The sequence below is a fragment of the Stegostoma tigrinum genome, chromosome 18, assembly GCF_030684315.1.
Source record: "Stegostoma tigrinum isolate sSteTig4 chromosome 18, sSteTig4.hap1, whole genome shotgun sequence".
NCBI classification, from domain to species: Eukaryota; Metazoa; Chordata; class Chondrichthyes; order Orectolobiformes; family Stegostomatidae; genus Stegostoma; species Stegostoma tigrinum.
In genome coordinates, this window is record NC_081371.1 from 46,036,792 (window position 1) to 46,048,948 (window position 12,157).

The window sequence follows — 12,157 nt, forward strand, 5'->3', positions numbered from 1 at the left end:
TGCTGCAGAATGGATATCCGAACACATCCTTGAGCACCTGGGTCAGTAAATGTGCCTTTGGGGCTTTGCTCCGATGTCTAAAACATGTGCAACTGTCCCAATTCTCATCAGATTAACCTCTTTTTTGCAATGAACTGTATTAATATTTGCCTACCCTCTTTCTGAATTGAATGCTCATTGATTTTACTAAGATGTTAATATGACCTTGTGGAAGGAAAACATTTTTATCTTAATTGCCTAAAGATTAGCAGCACTTTCAAAATGTGTATTACCTTGTACTCTGGAACAATAAGTTGACTTTAACTCACCCCAGTAAGTCTGTTAACTAAATGGAATGGAGAAATTGATCTGTCGGGGTTTGTTTTTTGGCAAATTAAACGTAGGGAGAGCTGCACAGCACCTCTGCCTCAGTATTTACTGCAGGGCATTCCCCTGGCTGACAAACAGCATGATAGAAATTATCAGCTGAGTCACTGCAGTTTCAGACCAATGCCTAGGACATGTATTACAAAGTCAGGTTGTGATTTAAGCAAAAGTCAATGCTGTTTGACACTTAAATTTCAAGCCTCAAACTTTTCTTAAAAACACTTCTTCCTAAAATAATAGCATTCTCTGTTGGGATGTGGAATTTGTACAGTTGTAGCAATTAATGTAATCACTTTTAAAATAAAGTGCTGGAGTAGATTGCAGTCATTTACTGTGCCTTAAATCAGTTTGGTTTTGAGACCTCCCTTTGTTTTAAACCAGCTGTGTGAGAGGGGTCGTTTGAGATGCCTCTGTCAGGATGAGGTTGGGATCAAGATTGTGCGAGGGCTTTTTTCCCCACATGAATACTTTTTTTTCTATCTATGGAATACTGATGTTAGATAAAATTCTGTGGAGGGTTATTGCTATGTTATTTCTAACATTTAAATTTATTGGGTATATAATCATCATGGCTGTGATATAAAGGAGTCTGTTCAGCCCACCACTAATCAATCTAATACTGGTCAGTGAAATTTAAGCTTTTTTGGTTTTAATTTTGATTTTTGCAGGCCACTTTTCAGAGTGATAACACTGATTGATAGTATGCAGAGGCTTTCCAACTTGAATTATTGCTACAAAAATGATTTGCAGAATTGCTGCCTAGTTTTGCTTGGGCTAGTTAAATGTGCAGTTAAGGGTGGAGAGAAGCTGGTCATCTGGAATGACACTTTTTTTTTAAGTTAACTGTTAGCTGTGTTAAGGATGCTTAGGTTTTTCAAAAATGCTTCGGTAAACACACTTTACATGTACTTAGATAAAATATGCTAATATTTCCTAGTCAAATCATAATTTCACTGTTTTTGAATGAATACCATTGTTAATTTTAAGGGACATGAAGTCAATATCCCTTTTAAAATTACTTTTTTAAAGAATTAAACATGCTAGACTAGGTCTACAGTTTAAGAGGAGACTCAACATACCCTGTAAAATAGCGAAGGGGTTCACTAGGGTTGCCATTCACTACCACAACTCCTGCCTCCACTGGTGCCCAGCATCAATGCAGTGTCTAAATGATTGATTTGCAGCTTCCCAAGGCTCACTAATAGCAGCCTTTAAACTCCTAAACTTTAACTCCTGAGAGGACGAGGGCAGCAGGTACATGGAAACATCACCTGCTCTGTCCACTCCAAATAGCATGCCATTTTGACTTGGAACTGTGTAGTGCTTTCCCAGGATCAGCATCGTGGGCTAGGACTCCAGCAGTTCATGAAGGTGCAGTGTGACCAACATGTCCAGGGCAATACTATGCCAGTGACACTTGCATTCCCTGAAACTTAAATTGTGGAGGGATGGTACCCACTTGTGAACTCAAATTGAAGGATGCCAGTTGAGCCACCATTAATAGGAAGTGTATCTTTATAATGGACCTTGCTGCCGAATGTGTTGTTGGGAGCAGGGAAGGGGTAACACTAGGTAAGAAGGAGTATGATATGGGAGGAGGATCATTTTGAATATAAACAAAAATATCCCAAATGGGATGAATGGCCTGTTCGTGCTGTAAATACTATGCATGCATTTTGCTTTGATTATTAAAATTCATTAGATTTGTTTGCAATAAGTGCAGTAAACTAGAATTTCTTAGGATGAAATCCTGCACTTACACACCTGGCTGTTTTTATCTGTAATGATATCTCATTTTGGTGCATAGACTGTAGCACTGCCTCTAAAACTGGGTGAGGGTAGGGGAGAAGAGGGATTTGGCTGGCTTGTTTATATATAACTCTTACAGAAGAAGAACAGCCACAGCTATGCACCGTGACGGGAACCTGGTTGAATCAGTCTACAGCCAGTGATGCTTTGACGTTTCTAATTGCAGTTGGGCCTCTGCAGCCTGACTTCAGTAATGAAGTCTGGGAGAAGGTTCAGCATGATTTTTCTAGAGGAAAGTCTCTAGTTTAATCTGCTGCAGAAAGTCTTGGGGTGCTTGTAGCTATTTTAATATGGATGACCTGAAGAGCAGGCTACAAACTGTTGTCTCTTCCTTTCCACTGTTAACTGCAAAGGCTACTTTGCCAACAAGTGTTTTTTTCTGTTTTGGGGGATTTTGGATCTGCTTTAAGAGATCTAATGGAAAAATACAATTATTCTCCAATTATCCTTCATTTTAATGAAGTTGTCAATCTATATCCCTTGCTTCCCACCCCCCCCCCCCCAAAAAAAAAATTCACCTTTGGATTACTTAGTGCTGAGCAGTACTCTACTCATCTCTGGTCTAGGATGACAGAATCCAAGCTAATAATCAGGGACTGACCCTGAGAAAGGGGTGGGTGGTGGCACTGGGGGGGATTGGGGGTGGGGGTGGGAAGAGGTGTGCTGATCTGAGGGCAGTCGGATGAGACAATATATTCGGGCTTAGTCCACATACCCCCATTCCCCTCAAGTGGATGTAGGAAGTTGTGGTGCATTCCCAAGGAAAATAGGTTTGACTCCTCATGTTCCAGACATTTATCCCTTTTACTGACATCATTAAAAAAAACATTTTTTTGCAAATTAGTCACTGTAATTGCTTACAATAATTGCAGTCACTGTGTCAGATTATTTTGCTGTTTCACTTGGAGCAATCTGTGAAGATGTAAGGAACACTTCTTAACTTGGGGTTTAAGAAGCCTCCATTAAAACCAACACTAACTAGCCTAGTCTACCCGATCTATTTGTAAAGAGAGCAGAGGAATTCTCTCTGATGTTATACTACTTACTTTACAACAGTGGCAACAAAGCAATTGGCTGGGGAGAAGTTGCAATACCACTAGACGAGTAATCCAGAATGTTACCGTTCTGGGGACGTGAGTTTGATTCCCAGCCTGGCAGATGAAGTTTGAATTCAGTAAAACTCTTGGATAGTAGTTTAATAGTGACCACTGGTCACAAAAAATACAGATGGCTGTCTGCTGTACTTGCCCCCTGGTGAGCCTTACATGTGACTCCAGACTTGCAGAAATGTGGTTGACTCTTAACCACCCCCAGAGGGCAGTCAAGTCTTTGTTTGAACCCTTAACCTGTCTGCCTGACAGTTCTTGCTGGCTAAAAAATGCTATGGAAATTATTGCTTTTCTTAAGTGCATTACCACTATTTTTAAACCCCATGTTTGAACTGGACCTGCTATGTTTTTGTTTCTTCACTCCATCCATTGATGGCTCTTGACAATTTTTTTTCCCCACTTGTATGACATGTTGTGCTACTTATTGGTGGAATTGAAGTCAATAGATCTCAACTTTTTTTTTGTTCAAGTGATTAAATGCAGCATTTAAACGTCACACCGCTATAAGAACATGTATCCTCTGAAATGTAACCCCATTCCACTGTTTATTCACTTGGGCATGAGGGTGTTGCTGGCCAGCATTTTATTTGCCATCTCTTAGTTGCCCTCTAAAAGCTGGTGTGAGCTGTTGCCTTTAACTGCTGCAGTGATAATGGAAACTGCAGATGCTGGGGAATCCAAGATAATAAAATGTGAGGCTGGATGAACACAGCAGGCCCAGGAGCACAAAAGCTGACGTTTCGGGCCTAGACCCTTCATCAGAGAGGGGAATGGGGTGAGGGCTCTAGAATAAATAGGGAGAGAGGGGGAGGTGGACCGAAGATGGAGAAAAGAAGATAGGTGGCGAGGGGATAGGTCTGTCCAGGGAAGACGGACGGGTTAAGGAGGTGGGATGAGGTTAGTAGGTAGGAGATGGGGGTGGGAGGAAGGGATGGGTGAGAGGAGGAACAGGTTAGGGAGGCAGAGACAGGTTGGACTGGTTTTGGGATGCAGTGGGTGGAGGGGAAGAGCTGGGCTGGTTTTGGGATGTGGTGGGGGAAAGGGGAGATTTTGAAGCTGGTGAAGTCCACACTGATACCATTGGGCTGCAGGGTTCCCAAGCAGAATGAGTTGCTGTTCCTGCAACCTTCGGGTGGCATCATTGTGGCACTACAGGAGGCCCATGATGGACATGCCATGTAAAGAATGGGAGGGGGAGTGGAAATGGTTTGCAACTGGGAGGTGCAGTTGTTTATTGCGAACCGAGCAGAGGTGTTCTGCAAAGCGGTCCCCAAGCCTCCGCTTGGTTTCCCCAATGTAGAGGAAGCCACACCGGGTACAGTGGATGCAGTATACCACATTGGCAGATGTGCAGGTGAACCTCTGCTTAATATGGAAAGTCATCTTGGGGCCTGGGATAGGGGTGAGGGAGGAGATGTGGGGGCAAGTGTAGCATTTCCTGTGGTTGCAGGGGAAGGTGCCGGGTGTGGTGGGGTTGGACGGCAGCGTGGAGCGAACAAGGTAGATGGCGGAAGTGTCGGAGGATGATGTGTTGTATCCGGAGGTTGGTGGGGTGGTGTGTGAGAACAAGGGGGATCCTCTTTGGGCAGTTGTGTGGGCTGGGTGTGAGGGATGTGTTGCGGGAAATGCGGGAGACACGGTCAAGGGCGTTCTCGACCACTGTGGGGGGAAAGTTGCAGTTCCTTGAAGAACTTGGACACCTGGGATGTGCGGGAGTGGAATGCCTCATCGTGGGAGCAGATGCGGTGGAGGCGGAGGAATTGGGAATAGGGGATGGAATTTTCGCAGGAGGGTGGGTGGGAGGAGGTGTATTCTAGGTAGCTGTGGGAGTCGGTGGGCTTGAAATGGACATCAGTTACAAGCTGGTTGCCTGAGATGGAGACAGAGATCCAGGAAGGTGAGGGATGTGCTGGAGATGGCCCAGGTGAACTGAAGGTTGGGGTGGAAGGTGTTGGTGAAGTGGATGAACTGTTCGAGCTCCTCTGGGGAGCAAGAGGCAGCGCTGATACAGTCATCAATGTAACGGAGGAAGAGGTGGGGTTTGGGGCCTGTGTAGGTGCGGAGAGCGACTATTCCACGTAACCTACAAAGAAGCAGGCATAGCTGGGGCTACACAGGCTCCAAGCCCCACCTCTTCCTCCGTTACATTGATGACTGTATCGGCACCGCCTCTTGATCCCCAGAGGAGCTCGAACAGTTCATCCACTTCACCAACACCTTCCACCCCAACCTTCAGTTCACCTGGGCCATCTCCAGCACATCCCTCACCTTCCTGGATCTGTCTCCATCTCAGGCAACCAGCTTGTAACTGATGTCCATTTCAAGCCCACCGACTCCCACAGCTACCTAGAATACACCTCCTCCCACCCACCCTCCTGCGAAAATTCCATCCCCTATTCCCAATTCCTCCGCCTCCACCGCATCTGCTCCCATGATGAGGCATTCCACTCCCGCACATCCCAGGTGTCCAAGTTCTTCAAGGAACTGCAACTTTCCCCCCACAGTGGTCGAGAACGCCCTTGACCGTGTCTCCCGCATTTCCCGCAACACATCCCTCACACCCCGGCCACGCCACAACCGCCCAAAGAGGATCCCCCTCGTTCTCTCACACCACCCCACCAACCTCCGGATACAACGCATCATCCTCCGACACTTCCGCCATCTACAAGCCGACCCCACCACCCAAGACGTTTTTCCATCCCCACCCCTGTCTGCTTTCCGGAAAGACCTCGCGCTGTGACTCCCTTGTTCGCTCCACGCTGCCGTCCAACCCCACCACACCCGGCACCTTCCCCTGCAACCACAGGAAATACTGCACATGCCCTCACCCCTATCCCAGGCCCCAAGATGACTTTCCACATTAAGCAGAGGTTCACCTGCACATCCGCCAATGTGGTATACTGCATCCAGTGTACCCGGTGTGGCTTCCTCTACATTAGGGAAACCAAGCGGAGGCTTGGGGACCACTTTGCAGAACACCTCCGCTCAGTTCACAATAAACAACTGCACCTCCCCAGTTGCAAACCATTTCCACTCCCCCTCCCGTTCTTTAGATGACACGTCCATCATGGGCCTCCTGCAGTGCCACAATGATGCCACCCGAAGGTTGCAGGAACAGCAACTCATTTCCACTTGGGAACCCTGCAGCCCAATGGTATCAGTGTGGACTTCAGCTTCAAAACCTCCCTCTTCCCCCCCCCCCCACTGCATCCCAAAACCAGTCCAACCTGTCTCTGCCTCCCTAACCTGTTCTTCCTCTCACCCATCCCTTCCTCCCACCCCAAGCCGCACCTCCGTCTCCTACCTACTAACCTCATCCCACCTCCTTGACCTGTCCATCTTCCCTGGACTGACCTATCCCCTCCCTACCTCCCCACCTATACTCTCCTCTCCACCTATCATCTTTTCTGTCCACCTTCGGTCCGCCTCCCCCCTGTCTCCCTATTTATTCCAGAGCCCTCACCCCCATCCCCCTCTCTAATGAAGGGTCTAGGCCCGAAACGTCAGCTTTTGTGCTCCTGAGATGCTGCTTGGCCTGCTGTGTTCATCCAGCCTCACGTTTTTATTATCTTTTAACTGCTGCAGATTGATCTGCATTGCCCTTGAGGGAATTCTAGGATATTTGCCCAGGAACAGTGATCTATTTTGAAATCTAGATGGTGAGTGACTTGGAGGGGAACTTGTGGATGTTGGTTTTCAGCAGCAGATGCGTGGGATGTCCTTTGAGGTGGAAGTGGTCACGGGTTTGGAAGGTGCTGTCTGAGGCTCCTTGAATTTCTGCAGTTCGTTGTGTAGGTAGGTGTTGGTGGTAGGAGTTGTGGTGGGCATGGTGCCATTTGAGTGGGCTGCTTTGCCCTGGATGGCATCAGGTTCTTCCAGGCAAGTAGGGAGTATTCCATCGCACTCCTGACATGTGCCTCTAGATGGAGGACAGACTCTGGGAAGTCAAAAAGAGTTATTTGCAACCTCCTGAGGAAAGGTCACCAGATCTGAAACGTTTACTGTTTTTTGTTTTCCTAACAGATCCTGCCAGACCTGCTGAGCTTTTCCAGCGACTTTGTTCCTGATTTACAACATCCACAGTTCTTTTGGATTTCCTAGCCTCTGTCTTGCCCTTTGTAGCCACTGTTTGTATTCTGAGTACAATTGAATTTCTGGTCAATGTAATGCTAAAGATATTGCTCCTGGGAAACTTGGTAATGATGACACCGTGGGTTGCCAAGGGGCTGTCTCGTTAGAGTGTCTCAGTGATGGTCACTTCCTGGCACTTTGTGATGGGGGTGTTACTTGCCACTTGTCAGCCCAAGCCTGGATATACCCCAGAGCTTGTTGCATTTGAACATAGACTACTTCAGCATCTGAGGAGTCATGAATGATGCTGAATGCTGTGTAGTCACTGGTGAATTGCAGGATTCCTTGTCCGTGTTTGCTCTGAGGCTGTGTGACTTCATGGGGTCTGGAACCCATGTTGATGACGACTCCCAGGCCAACTCCCCCTGACTGTCTCGCCAGAGGTGGCAGTACAGGATGTATCCAGGTATGGTGATGGTAGTGTCTGAGACATTGCCCATCAGGTGTGATTCCATGAGTATGCCTTTCAGGCTGTTACTTGTCTGATCTGTGAGAGAGTTCTCCTGATCCTGGGACTGGCCACGCATTAGTAAAGAGGACTTTTAAGGGTTGACAGGGCAGTTTCTGCCTCTTATGGTGACAGGTGGTCCATCTGGTTTCGCTCCTGTGAGACTTTGCAGTGATTGATACAACTGATTGGCTTACAAGGACAGCTGAGAGTCAACCATGTTACCACGGGTATGGAGTCACATGTAGGCTACACCAGCTGAGGATGGTAGCTTTCCTTCCCTGAAGGACATAAGTGAACTAGATGATGGGTTCTTCCAACAATTGACAATGGTTTCACTGTCGTCAGAGATACTCAATTCCAGTTTTTTTTAAAAAAAACTAACAAATTCAAATTCCACCATCTGCTGTGGTAGGATTTGATTTTGGGTCCCCAGAACATTAGCTGAGTCCCTGGATTAATAGTCTGTTTTTTTTAAAATGTATCATTTCCTCACCAACGATTAGCTTCTCTAGCTAACATTACACTTATTTTCAATGGATTCCTTTCGACAACTTGTATCCATTTTGGTTTCCTTTTTAATTGTTTGGTGCAGTCATGTGTAGATTGATCAGTAAGTCTGTTTTTTTTTCATTTTGAGGCTCAGTGAGATCTTTTAAATCAAACCATTGACAGTTAAACGTGCGTCCGTTTCAGGCCAAACCGGCAGCTGGTTGGAGGTTGGGCAGTTTGACACATTTTTGCTGACCAGTTTCCTGCTTAACAGACCAACTGAATACCCAGTTCACAGGGAGACATCTCCACAATGCTAGCTCTCCCTTACTAGCTGTGCCTGACCTCCTTTTAGAAGTCAACAGCAGTATTAAACCGTTGGTGCTCTAACAGCTCGTGGAGGTGATGTTAAATTGGGATTAACCAGAACATGGGCCTTCTGATTCCAGATCCAACATTCCATGTCAGGGCAGTTTCACCCAAAACACCTTTTTTCACAGCACACTGGCCTTTAAAACCTCTCTCTACTCAAATATTTTAATTCCATAAATCTGTCCACAGTGCACCAAAAACAGGCTGAATGCATTTACATTTTTTAGACAGCATTTCTACATCAGATGACAAATTTGTTGAAAAGAACTACTTTTTTTTGTCTTCAGGAACGTGTTTTGAGCTTGATGCACTTAGGCTAACATCAGTCAATATGTCCTTTATTATTGCAGCAAGCTAATATGAACAGTAACCTTGAGACCTTGGCTATACTCTCCATTCCAGAGCCAGTGCGGGCTGTCTGTGATCTGGGTCCAGCCTGTCTGTGTAGAGAATTTCTGTCAGAACACTGCTTGTGAGGTTTTGTAGTTCTGTTTTGTTTTTATTTTTGCCCCTGTTCTGGCTGGTGTTAAACTGCTTTGCGGACACTTCCCCCAATTCTAAATCTTTAAGGATTTGCTGCACTTTTTGTGACGGAATTACAATCATTTGATTTACTAGTAGTGCAGGTTCAATTGGTCTAGTCTCAAAATAACACTTACTTGACAAACAGTGATAACTGGCAATTCCATTGTAACCTCTGGTATGTGCTTGTCAACATTCAGCTCCTTAGAATCTATATATGGCTGTTGGTCATATGGTGTCATCCTGGCCCGATGCTCGTGAGCATACTGGTGCTTTTTTAAAAAAAGTTCCACATTTCTCACTTCTGCCTTTTATTTATCAAACATAGGCATAGAAACAAGTCAGCCACTTGGTACTTCAAGCTTGCTGTGCCACTCAGCAAGACTCTGACTTAATTTCTCTATCCATGCCATTTTTCTGCTCTCCTCCATATCCCTTGCTGCCTTTAATCCATTATCAGTCTCTTTCATGAATATGTTCAGTGGCCTGGTGTCCACTCTGATATAGTGAATTCCACAGGTTCACCACCCTTTGAGTGGAAACAAAATGCTACCTTATCTTAGTCCTAACCTAATCTGAGGAAGGGCTACCAGGCCTGAAGCTCTGAACTGCCAGTCCTGCTAAGCTTTTACAGCAATTTATTTTTTTGTTTTTGCTCTGCTCTTCTGATTTAGCCTCCTGTGTATCTCCATTCCTTTTGCCTCACCATTAACTCTACCATCTGCTCTGTATGCTCCCACTCAATTGCCTTTTCTTTTAAAACAATTCCTTAAAATTCTGCCTCTGTCCACCTTTGGTCCCCTCTCTGGTTTAACAACTTTTTTCAGTGAGTGACGTTGATGCCCTGAGCGCTGTTGTTTGTCTTGTTTTAATATTCTTCAAGTTGGGCAACTTTTTAGAAAATCATATACCAGATCCTCCTCCTGTATGCTGGTGACAAGGCTGCTTCAGAATTAAATTGCTGCTTTGCATTTTGGTGCACTTACTTAAGACTAAGAGAGGGAGACTAAGGGAGCGGGTAAGAAATGGCACGTGAGACAAGACTAGTGGGTACTGGATTGTATTACTGAACAGAGGCTCTGTGCTTTAATGCATTTCAAGTACTTTAGGTCAGGAGTTACATGTTACAAAAGAAAAGTATAACCTCTGCATTAAAATCTGATTAAATGTACATTGGCACCTAGCCCTGCCATACCATTTAAAGCAGAGCTCAATGTTGCCAATGTCTTTTGGATATACAATTCTTCCTCCAGGGCTTGTGTAGATGAGGATAGCCACCTTCTGGCCTGTCTGAGTCTCCTGTAATTGACCTGATCTAGTTCATTCCATGTCTGCAATTCCTTCTAGGTTAGAAGGAATATAGTATTCATTACAGACTTAAAATTTCATCTTTTGGGCTTGAATCAGGTCCTTAGTTACTTCCTCCATTACTCATTGTGATTATGTAATGAAGATAATGCTCGGGGCCCTTAATCACCATTAGCACTCTGCTACCTCTTTACAACAATCTGAGCTCTAAGGGTCACTGGACCCGAAACATTTAACTCCAGTTTCTCTCCTCCAGTGCTGCCAGACTTGCTGAGCTTTTTCAGCAATTTACATCTTTGTTGAATTTCCAGTATCTGCAGCTCTTCTGGTTTTGTTGCGTCCTGTGTGTTTTGTGGTATTTGGTGTCTTCCAGATTAAAACTGGTGTGTCCTAACTTGACATACACACAGCCTGACGTGCAGCTCTGTGATATCATTGCAAGGTTGTTGTGGGGTCTTCATGCCTCTGGACTACAAGGCCGTTATCCAAGATAAACTAGACTAACCTCGGGTGCTCGTGCACAGCAAGAGAGGTGTCCACAAAATAAACTGATCTCTCTCTTCCTGTTTTATTGGTGCTAAATGAACCACTTTGTATTTGGTGTTTTGCTAGGCTTCACCTAACTTGCTCAGTGTTGTGTTGCAGAAGTTCCGAAGTGATTTACTGCAATGGCAGTAGTCGCATCTCGTGTTGGTGTTTGAAAGTAGCCAAGCTAATGAGCCAGGAAAGGTAACGATCGCATAATTTCCAGAATGTAGTTTACGCAGACTGTTTGGAGAGATTCCACAGAAACAGTAAACCATTCCATATCTACCTTCATTCAGACTGTTTTTAAAAAAAACAAAAAATGAGGTGTGTGAATTCTTCCTGACTCTTCTAAATGAGCTGTGACTGAGTGTCTATGCTTTGCAATTTCAATTAACCAAGTGCTCATTCCTCTGAACCTGAAGAGTTGCTGTTTGCTATGAGCAGGGATGCTAACCCAGTTATTGTTACCTTACTGCTGTAACATATCTTTGATCCCATGTCACTGTTCCCAGGACCAACCAGTTCAAATTAGGCTGGAAATACATTTACATATTTTAATTTGTAAAAGGTATCCATCATGCACTGATCTATGTTTTAGCTGTGGTTCAGTGGGTAATGAACTCATCGAGTCTGAAGGTTGTGGGCTCAAGGCATGCTGAGGAAACTGGAGCACAATAATGCAGGCCTGGAATTTGAAATACTGAGGAAGTGCTGCACTGTGGGTGAGATATTAAACAATTACCTCTCCTCTTGCTGGCACTTTTTTTCGGGGGGGGGTAGAAAGAGTTGGGCCAGGGGGAAAAAGTCCTGTGGCTTTCATTGTCTGTCATTTAGCACAGAAACAGTCCTTCAGTCAAGCCAGTTCATGTCAAACAATTCCAAACTGCTCTCGCGTGCTCTAGAAGGGTCCAGGCTATCTCGGATTGACCAGCATCTGCAGTTCCCATTATCTCAACGAGCCCCACCTTTACTGCTCCTGGCCAACATCCCTCCAACTTTGCTATTCATGTCCGGATGCAAATGTCTTCAACATTGTGATCCACATCCATCGTTCATCTGGAAGCTTATTTCA

General features: G+C 45.2%; 1 protein-coding gene across 10 annotated transcripts in view; it reads left to right on the plus strand.

Moving 5' to 3' along the window:
- LOC125460802 (anoctamin-4) overlaps positions 1-12,157 on the plus strand; it is a 216,386-nt gene that overhangs the window by 53,008 nt on the left and 151,221 nt on the right. The window lies entirely within an intron of this gene.